Source organism: Ostrea edulis, chromosome 9, assembly GCF_947568905.1.
Source record: "Ostrea edulis chromosome 9, xbOstEdul1.1, whole genome shotgun sequence".
NCBI classification, from domain to species: Eukaryota; Metazoa; Mollusca; class Bivalvia; order Ostreida; family Ostreidae; genus Ostrea; species Ostrea edulis.
In genome coordinates, this window is record NC_079172.1 from 11,283,200 (window position 1) to 11,291,984 (window position 8,785).

At 35.3% G+C, this 8,785-nt stretch overlaps 1 protein-coding gene across 3 annotated transcripts in view; it reads right to left on the minus strand.

The window, feature by feature from the left end:
• Positions 1 to 2,730, minus strand: part of LOC125667825 (long-chain-fatty-acid--CoA ligase 4-like) — a 43,195-nt gene extending 40,465 nt beyond the window's left edge. For 2 of the 3 annotated variants that reach the window (XM_056148512.1, XM_048901485.2), the window contains exon 1: positions 2,644 to 2,730. The gene's annotated coding sequence lies outside the window, so the exon portion shown is untranslated. The remainder of the gene's footprint in view (positions 1 to 2,643) is intronic. The other variant, XM_056148513.1, reaches the window with a different exon arrangement.
• Positions 2,731 to 8,785: the final 6,055 nt, after the last annotated feature.

The window sequence follows — 8,785 nt, forward strand, 5'->3', positions numbered from 1 at the left end:
GAATCATACAAACGCTTACATGAACGACCGATTTCAATAACCGTTTTTATCCGGATTTTTCTTTTATGATTTTTTAAGAAACTCGGAGTCAAACAAATGCTTTAGAGATTGGACATCGCATATCGACATGTGCCACGAGTCCTGTTCACCTATAGGGGTGATTAAATTGAATAATTCCAAGTTTGATGTTTTTGTTATTCATTTATCTACAAAAAATATCGGAATCTATGTTTTACCAAGTCTTCCGGTAGTTATTTTTATCAGAATCATGAGAATGTCATTGTCATATTGAGATCGGGTTGTAGTGACGACACGGGTGCATTTCTCATCGCATAGACGATTATCAAAAAAGTCATAGGACTCGTGATCGTGCTGCTTATAAAACCATGAGTCCTGTATTCGCTTTAAAAAATCACTAGGGACAACCCTGATGTGGCATGAAATTGGAAGACTGGATCTAGACCTGCGGTAAACAAGTCATGGATTAGACTGTTAGAGGTGCGATAATCAAGAGACCTAGACATTGCACCATATGACTTACGTAACTTAGTGTCTTGTCCAAACGCTACCTGTTGACCCACTAGGCTCAGTAATGATGGGGGAAATCATTGATTGAAAAAAATATATATAAAAAGAGCACTGCTTCATTATTTTCATTTTAGCTTGTATGTTTTCATTTTAGCCTGTGGATTTTTTACCCACAGGCTAAAATTAGCCTGTGGTAGAAAAAGTTAATTTCGACCCCTGCTGTTATTATGTCAAATTTACCAATACAACCTGGCATTGGATCAAATGATGTCTGATGCGTACATTCATATGAATTGTTAGGCTGTTTTTTACACTTTGATTTTGACTATGGATTACTCTGTTTACCTGATCAAGATATATGGTTCATGGTGGATATGAACAGTCAATAGGGGATGCTCACTCCTCCTAGGCACCTGAACCCACTTCTTGTATGCTCAGGATGCAGTGTTTACCCTACGCTTAATTTTGTATCCTTTATAGGAGCTATTAGATTGATCACTGTTCGTTAACTTCACCTTGATAGGAGTTATGAGATTGATCACTGTTCGTTATCTTCACCTTTATAGGAGTTATGAGATTGATCACTGTTCGTTAACTTCACCTCTATTATGTCCAGGGGTCTGTGTTTGCCCAACTCTATTTTGTATTCCTTATAGGAGTTATGAGATCGATCACTGTTCGTTATCTTCACCTTTATAGGAGTTATGAGATTGATCACTGTTCGTTATCTTCACCTTTATACTGAACGAAGCTCAGACGGGTCAAAGGCCCGTCCGTGAAGCAAGGCTCTAAAGGTAACACGTATGTAAAAGAAAAATTGAGAAAATCAGCAAAGGAATAGAGATAATCTCTACATACGTTCACTGAAAATTTTGTGATCCATATGGGCACCGCCATATTGCTTTGTTCATTAGTTGCTTCTAGAGTTCTTCGTGTTTCAATTTTGAATGCCAGAAATACAAGACTGGCGTGTAATTTGTAATTCAAACACCCAGTTTGTTAAAAATGAATGGTATGATTATTATTGTTACAATTTTGAACCAATCCTCAAATACAAAAAACAGTAATACGACTAAATAGATGAACGAGTTCATGAATTTCTTTAAATAAGAATATACAATATACTTACGGTTACTTTTTTACCATTTTGAATTTATTGGTTAATTTTGTTTAGTTTCAACGGCCTTTTTAATTGCATACAGGATGTATTGTTGTTGTTTATAATTGTTTGCTTTGAAAAAGATATAAAAAAAAATTGAGGCTAAATGTGACATCACAATGCACAGTTTACGTCGCCTTGCGTTTTATTTCCCGCGTTTAATGAATAGGCGGATCTTGTAGAACTGTTGTCCCCATATAAACCCCTTTAATACTGAGATGTTACTGGGTGTTTAGCGCAAGGAAAATTTCATTAAAAAAATATATTTTAAATGAATCATAATCTACCGTACTTAACGGAATTATGATTACCACTTGGGTCACGCCAATGACCATTTCATGCTTTGCTCAGTCCAACGGTCACACCATATACATATAGGAGTTATGAGATTGATAACTGTTTATTATATTCACCTTTTCATTCTTTAAAAATATCAGTAACTTGCGTGTCAACATTTCTTGCATGATGACATAATTTATCTTGAATGTAGGGGGCAGAAATATGCCACCATACTTAGTATTGGTACAAAAGCAAGTTGTACTTTTACAATATAAGACTCACACTCACAGTCTTGGTTTTGATGTCATAATACAAATGATAAAGTGGCGGGACTAATTGAAGAATTTCGTATAACAGAAAAATCGGTTTTTCCGCACCTAAAAATAGCAACCGCTGACATCGAGTTCCTTGGTATATCATAATATCCGATGATGCAAAAGATGGTGATAATAAAGTGGTGTGGTTAATTTTCACCTCGTGCGTACATGCTAAATTAACCCAAGGGCAAATGATAGGGGAGGGGCTTCAACTAACTTGGTGAGTCGCATTTAGAGAATCTCAATTGACCTGTCAATGGCATGGCACTGGTGCTGTTACATCCAAACAATCTAATGTATAAGTTCAACAAAGCTTGCAGGCCAAGAAATATTTAAGAATTCAAGAAACATGATACTAACCTGAGTAACAAGCTAATCAGCCAAGTGCAGCTTATGATGATGATGATTTATATCGGAAATATGTGTAGCATATTAAATTTGAAACCCACGTTGGGCAAATACTATTTCCGGATCAAGTCAAGGGTTTCTGATTCGCTCCGCTCAACATAAATTAAAAAATTGGCAAGATGGGTCTCGTAAAAAAATTAAAACATTTCAGGAATTGGCTCCACAAGGAAACAAGATACCAGAAAAAATACCAGTAGAATTTCAGCAGTTGATGTTAGAAATGAAGTAAACAACTTTTGGAAGCAAATACATGTACTTCTTATTTAAAAGACAAAACAGACAATTCCCAACTATCTGGTTATTCAAATACCATATTTTGCATCAGGATATTCTTTGGTTGTTTTAACACCCCCATCACCCCCTCCCAAAATGAAAATTATTTATTAGAAATGACAATCATTGTAATTTGTCATAGATACTGTACAGTACGATTGTAATGTTTTATATTGATTTGGTTGGGAATGGAACATCAAGAAGTTTTCTTTATGTGGTGAAAATCTCTACATTCTCTGTATTGGTAACGGATATACATGTAGGCAGCGAAAGTTCCCAAATATAGGCAGCGAAAGTTCCCAGATATAGGCAGCGAAAGTTACCGGGTATAGACAGCACAAGTTCCCGGGTACAGGCAGCAAAAGTTCCCAGGTATAGGTAGAAAGAGTTCCCTGGTATAGGTAAGAAAGTTTTCAGATTTTTGTTTGCCGTGATTATTTTCACAGGGTAATGTATGCTCTGACTCGGATGGCCCAACACTTTATGCATTATAGTTGAATGATGAACTGAACACGTGAGATGGTGGTGATCATCATTCATTAGCATTATAAATGCTGCACAAATGTTTAAACAAGCCATAAGTTATTACTGAAATAACTCAATATATTGATATTTGTATTGTGAATTAAACAAGAAATCTATTAGTGAAAATATACATGTACTTTGTATGGATTATGATAATAACGATGATGTGTCAGATGATGCTTAAACATAATGATTTGTGTGCTGAATTACGCTTTCAAATGAATATTTTTCTTTTATCTTTATTGATGTCAACTTCGCTTTCAAAACAAAGTTAGTATTACACCAACCCCCTATATTCATGCAAGATTTACTTGAAAAGTACTCGGAGAATTTTGGAAAATAGATTATTAGTTATTGATATTTAAACAGGTAGATCATATATATATATATATATATATATATATATATATATATATATATATATATATCTACCTGTTTAAATATCAATAACTGTATGTCACTCTAGTACTTTATACGATATTTTATCTGCCTTTCATGTTTCGCGTCTTCCAAAATGTATGGAAATCGACAAACCTGAGAACGTATATATCCATGAATGGCGATAAAATACCATTTAAGCTACCCATTTTCAAACTAGAATTACCCGAAAAGTGCTCGGTGGATTTCAGTGGATTTTGGAATATATATTGTCTAGGGTCTACCTGTTGATGCTCTGTAATCAGAATTTCTGTTGCAATTAGTTCAAGGTTGACCCCCAATATCCACTATTTTGACTGGACTATTGGACTCGCATATTGTTTTGGTTGACATAAAAAAAAATTAGAGAAAAAATTCATAGCTGGAAACATAATGGTATTATTTAAAAGAAAATGTGTTTGTGAAACATTAGTTTAAACAATATTTATTCGTAAATAATTCGATAATGTTTACAAACAATGTCTTATACATGAAATAGATTGAGAAACAAGCCAAAAGGCTTATATTAATCTCGCTCTAAATATCTTACAAGTAAGAGGTAAATGAAAATTCTAAGTAAAATAAGTCGTATACTAATTATTACAATACATGCAAAAAGAAATAGGAATAAGAGAGAACAGCTGGAAATGAGTATTGGGGAAAAAATAACACACGTTTATATGTATGATAAGTGTTGATACAGATCAAATGAATATAAACTATAGACAAAGTTGAAATAACAAATTGTAGAGTTATGCCATATAAACAATAAATAATAAACACAGGTTTTCCACTTATTACAACCTTGGTGCACATGAATATATTTTATATACAATATGACAGTATTGACTTATTCACTCCCACAAGATATAACATGGCTCCCAATTATCTAAACTGTCAATATAATTCAGTCTCTGAGAAATCAAGGTCACAACTACAACACAAGAGCAGCTAATTCACTGCAGGAAGTCAACTCTAGAACCAAGCTACACTATAATTCATTTTTTCCAGCTACAATAAGGAAATGGAATGCACTCCCTCGAAATGTCCAATTAAATCCCTCTCTATCTAGCTTTAAGAAATATCTTAATATAAGTCATTAATATTCCAAATTATTTTTATTTAGGAACCAGAATCGGACAAACTCTTCATGCAAACTTGAGATTAGAATGCAGTGCTCATAATCTTCATATGTTTCAAAGAAAATTATGCAATTTACCACTTTGCATTTGTGGAAAAGTAGAAAGTACTGATCATTTTCTTTTACGTTGTAATATGTACTCAAGAGTTAGGACCAATACAATACGGAAGTTCCGAGTTCCCCAACAGTTATTTCCCTTTATGGAACTCTTCCGTAAATTATGACGTAAATTATGATGACAGTGGGTACATTTGCTAATTACTATCGTTGTATTATTTTTTAAAAGATGATATCCAGAGTTTCTGAGACCATCCTATCTCAGGGGAAAGGCAACTTTAGTGAGTTTATGAATATTGGATAACAAAATGGCTCAAACAAATATTGTTAATTGCCATCTTTCTTTGATAAAAGGGTCACTCATGCCAGAATATGCATACCAGTGATTGATATAAACAAAAGTTACGCTTTCATTACATTAATCGTACGTAATCGTTATGTACAGTGCCAGTCTACGATATAATGTATACATTGTGTACCCCAATCGGAACTCCTCGAATGTCTCGCGCACTCAACATAGATCTCGGATGTAATACGATGGCATTCATGAGCGAATTTGATGCATTGCTGTGACGTCACAATTGACAATGCATCAAATTCACTCATGGAAGCCATCGTATTACATCCGAGATCTATGTCGAGTGCGCGAGACATTCGAGGAGTTCCGATTGTTGTGTACCCACCATACGTCATAAAATGCGAAAGAGTTCGACAAAGGGAAATAACTTTTGGTAACTCGGAACTTGCGTATTCTGACACTGCCATATCCACTTCATGTAGAATTATTGTTATACGGTAATGAAAATTTATCTGAAAGTGAGAACAACAGCATTTTTTATTTAGCCCAGAAATTTCTTGTTGAAAGTAAAAGGTTCTGAGCCTATACCTCTGAAAGCTGTTCTACTATATCTACATTTGCACATGTAATACTGTAAAACATTGATGCCCCCTTACGACAGCAAAGAAATTCTGGTACCCCAAAAAGTCTTGTCACATGAAATATACATGTGAAATATGAAAGCCTAATATGAAAGACACTAACCATTCAAAAGTGATGAATAATTGCCTAAGTTAACGTTTTTCAAGAGTAGGTCAAACTCAAGAGTCAAAACCATGATGTCAACAATTTACAACAATTTTGCTTGTCGCAAGGAATACACGCGTGATATATGAAAGCCTTATTGCCTTATTGCCACCCATTCAAAAGTTATGGTTTTTGCGGACAAACAGACCGACGGACAGACAACATCAAAACGCACTTCAGCGCAAAATTTAATTTTCCAACAATGCAGAAGACCGTTGCCATTTCCCCAACAATGGCAGAACCTATGGAAAAGACTCTACAAAACCTAATTCTAACTTTGGGGAATATGCTATAAAACCTTGATACTTACAAGGGTAAAAAGACCCTACAAAACCTTTATACTGATTTGAGGGAAAGACTCCACAGATATCGTGATATTTAACCATAGGAAAACATCCTACTTAACCTTTATTTTGCAGGTAATGAGGGGGAACATAACATACAACCACCGCGCACCCAGTTCGGAGAGGTGAGAAGCCAGTGCACTTCCAAAGTTACCGGGGCATCCTATCTGGCAAGAGTTTGTTGAGAGGGTTTTATTTAATCACTCTAATCAATAACTTTCATGTGCAATTCCAGAGAGAGAGAGAGAGAGAGAGAGAGAGAGAGAGAGATTAATCCTAAAAGTAACCCCAGGGTGTAGGAAAGAAAATTGAATTCACACAAATTGGGAACATTTGCATATAAGGAATACAAATAAAGAGTTGGGCAAATACGGACCCAAGGACATACGATGGGTGGGATCAGGTCCTAGGAGGAGTAAGCATCCCTTGTCGACCAGTTACACCTGCCGTGAGCCGTATCCTTTGATTAGGTAAACGGAGTAATCCGTAGTCAAAAATCAGTGTGTCTAGACCGATCTAACAATCGTTTAAAGATGAAATTCTTCAAAATCATGCTTCAGTTTTAGACACATTTAATATCCCAGTCAATGGGTCGGATGAATACGAGTTGCCGTACCTATACCGGATTCCTAAACTTCATAAAAATCCTTACAAACAAAGATACATTGCTGGATCCAGTAAGCGCTCTACCAAGACCCTATTTGTGCTCCTCACAAAATATTAACAGCTGTGAAGGAGAATCTTCAAACGCACTGTGCGACTACATATGCCAGAAGTGGTGTAAATCAAATGTGGATTCTAAAATATTCTAAAGAACTTTTAGTAAACTTGAAATCACAAAACTTTTCTCAAATCAACAACATCAAAACGTATGACTTTTCAACTCTTTACACGACCATTCCTCACGATAAAGTAAAGACTGTACTTTTTGACATCATAGACAGTTGCTTCTTCAGCAAAAATGGAAAACGCAAATATTTCTATCTAGTGATCAGTCATCCAAAAATACATTGTTAATCTCCACTCTGATTTCACGCACAAGTACTCTGAAGTTGAAATAAAAATATGCTGGAGTTCCTCATTGACAATATCTTCATGGCCTTTGGTGATCAGGTCTTCCAACAGTCTGTTGGAATCAGACTGCATTGACTCAATGATGGGTTGTATTGGCAAACTAGATAGTTATATAAGAACCAAAGAAATTGCGAAATGCTGACTTTAAATCCCTGCAACGTCAACATGTTTGTCAGTAGCCTGTCTAGTTTTAAAAACTGACCATACGCAGAACAAGCTCTTGCGTATCGAATCAGCTGAGCGATATAAACACCATATGCAGGTGATAATTGAATATTGCTACATAGATATTGGAAATTGACGATGGAGAAGCAGAAATTATCCCGTTTGTCATAAAGTTGAGTTCTTAGTTTGCCGTTAATATCTATTTTCAATAAAATATTTAAATACGAAACAGATGTGGAGGGCTCTGTGGTGTCTTTTATCTGGAGTTCACAGGGATTTATCGAATCGGAATATGAATGAAAAAGGAATATTGTTAATAGATAAAAACGCAGTCAGTGTATCTAAATGTCGAGTTGAAGGCCACAGCTAGAGATTTTTTTCTTCTCATGTAGAAGCTTTTGGATAAACTGTGCTTCATAAGAATATAAAAACAGGTCAGAGAACAAAGAAGCACAATTCGTACACAGGGAAGTCCAGAGGACTGTTGAAAGACCTGATCACCAAAGACCACGAATATATTGTCAATGAGGACTCCAGCTTATTTTTTATTTCAACTTCAGAGTACTTGTAAATGGAATCAGTGTGTTTATCAAAGTAATTTTTGGATGACTGATCACTAGGTAAAGGACATAAGCCAAACATTGTCCAGTTTGAGGCTTAAATCCTACTTAAAACATTACATCTTTTGTTCTAAGAATGGACAGACCCAGGTAAACCCATTGACAGAGATAATTATGAATGGAGCTATATTTGAATAGTCTGACAATATAACCAGTCTTGCATAGAAGTGTGTTTCTTTTGTTCACTTATTAGACAGTGTCAGGTAAATAATCAAGGGCGTCTTGTACTGCAGGTTTTATATTCGCTCACACTATAGTACTGGACCATATCAGCATGTCGTCTTCTGATGGGAAGAGCATTTTCACTGCATAATCCAAATTCAAGGATTTTAATGAAAGTACTGCGAATACTATCTTAATGGGTGTTATATTCTAGATATGGAGCGTGAGAAAG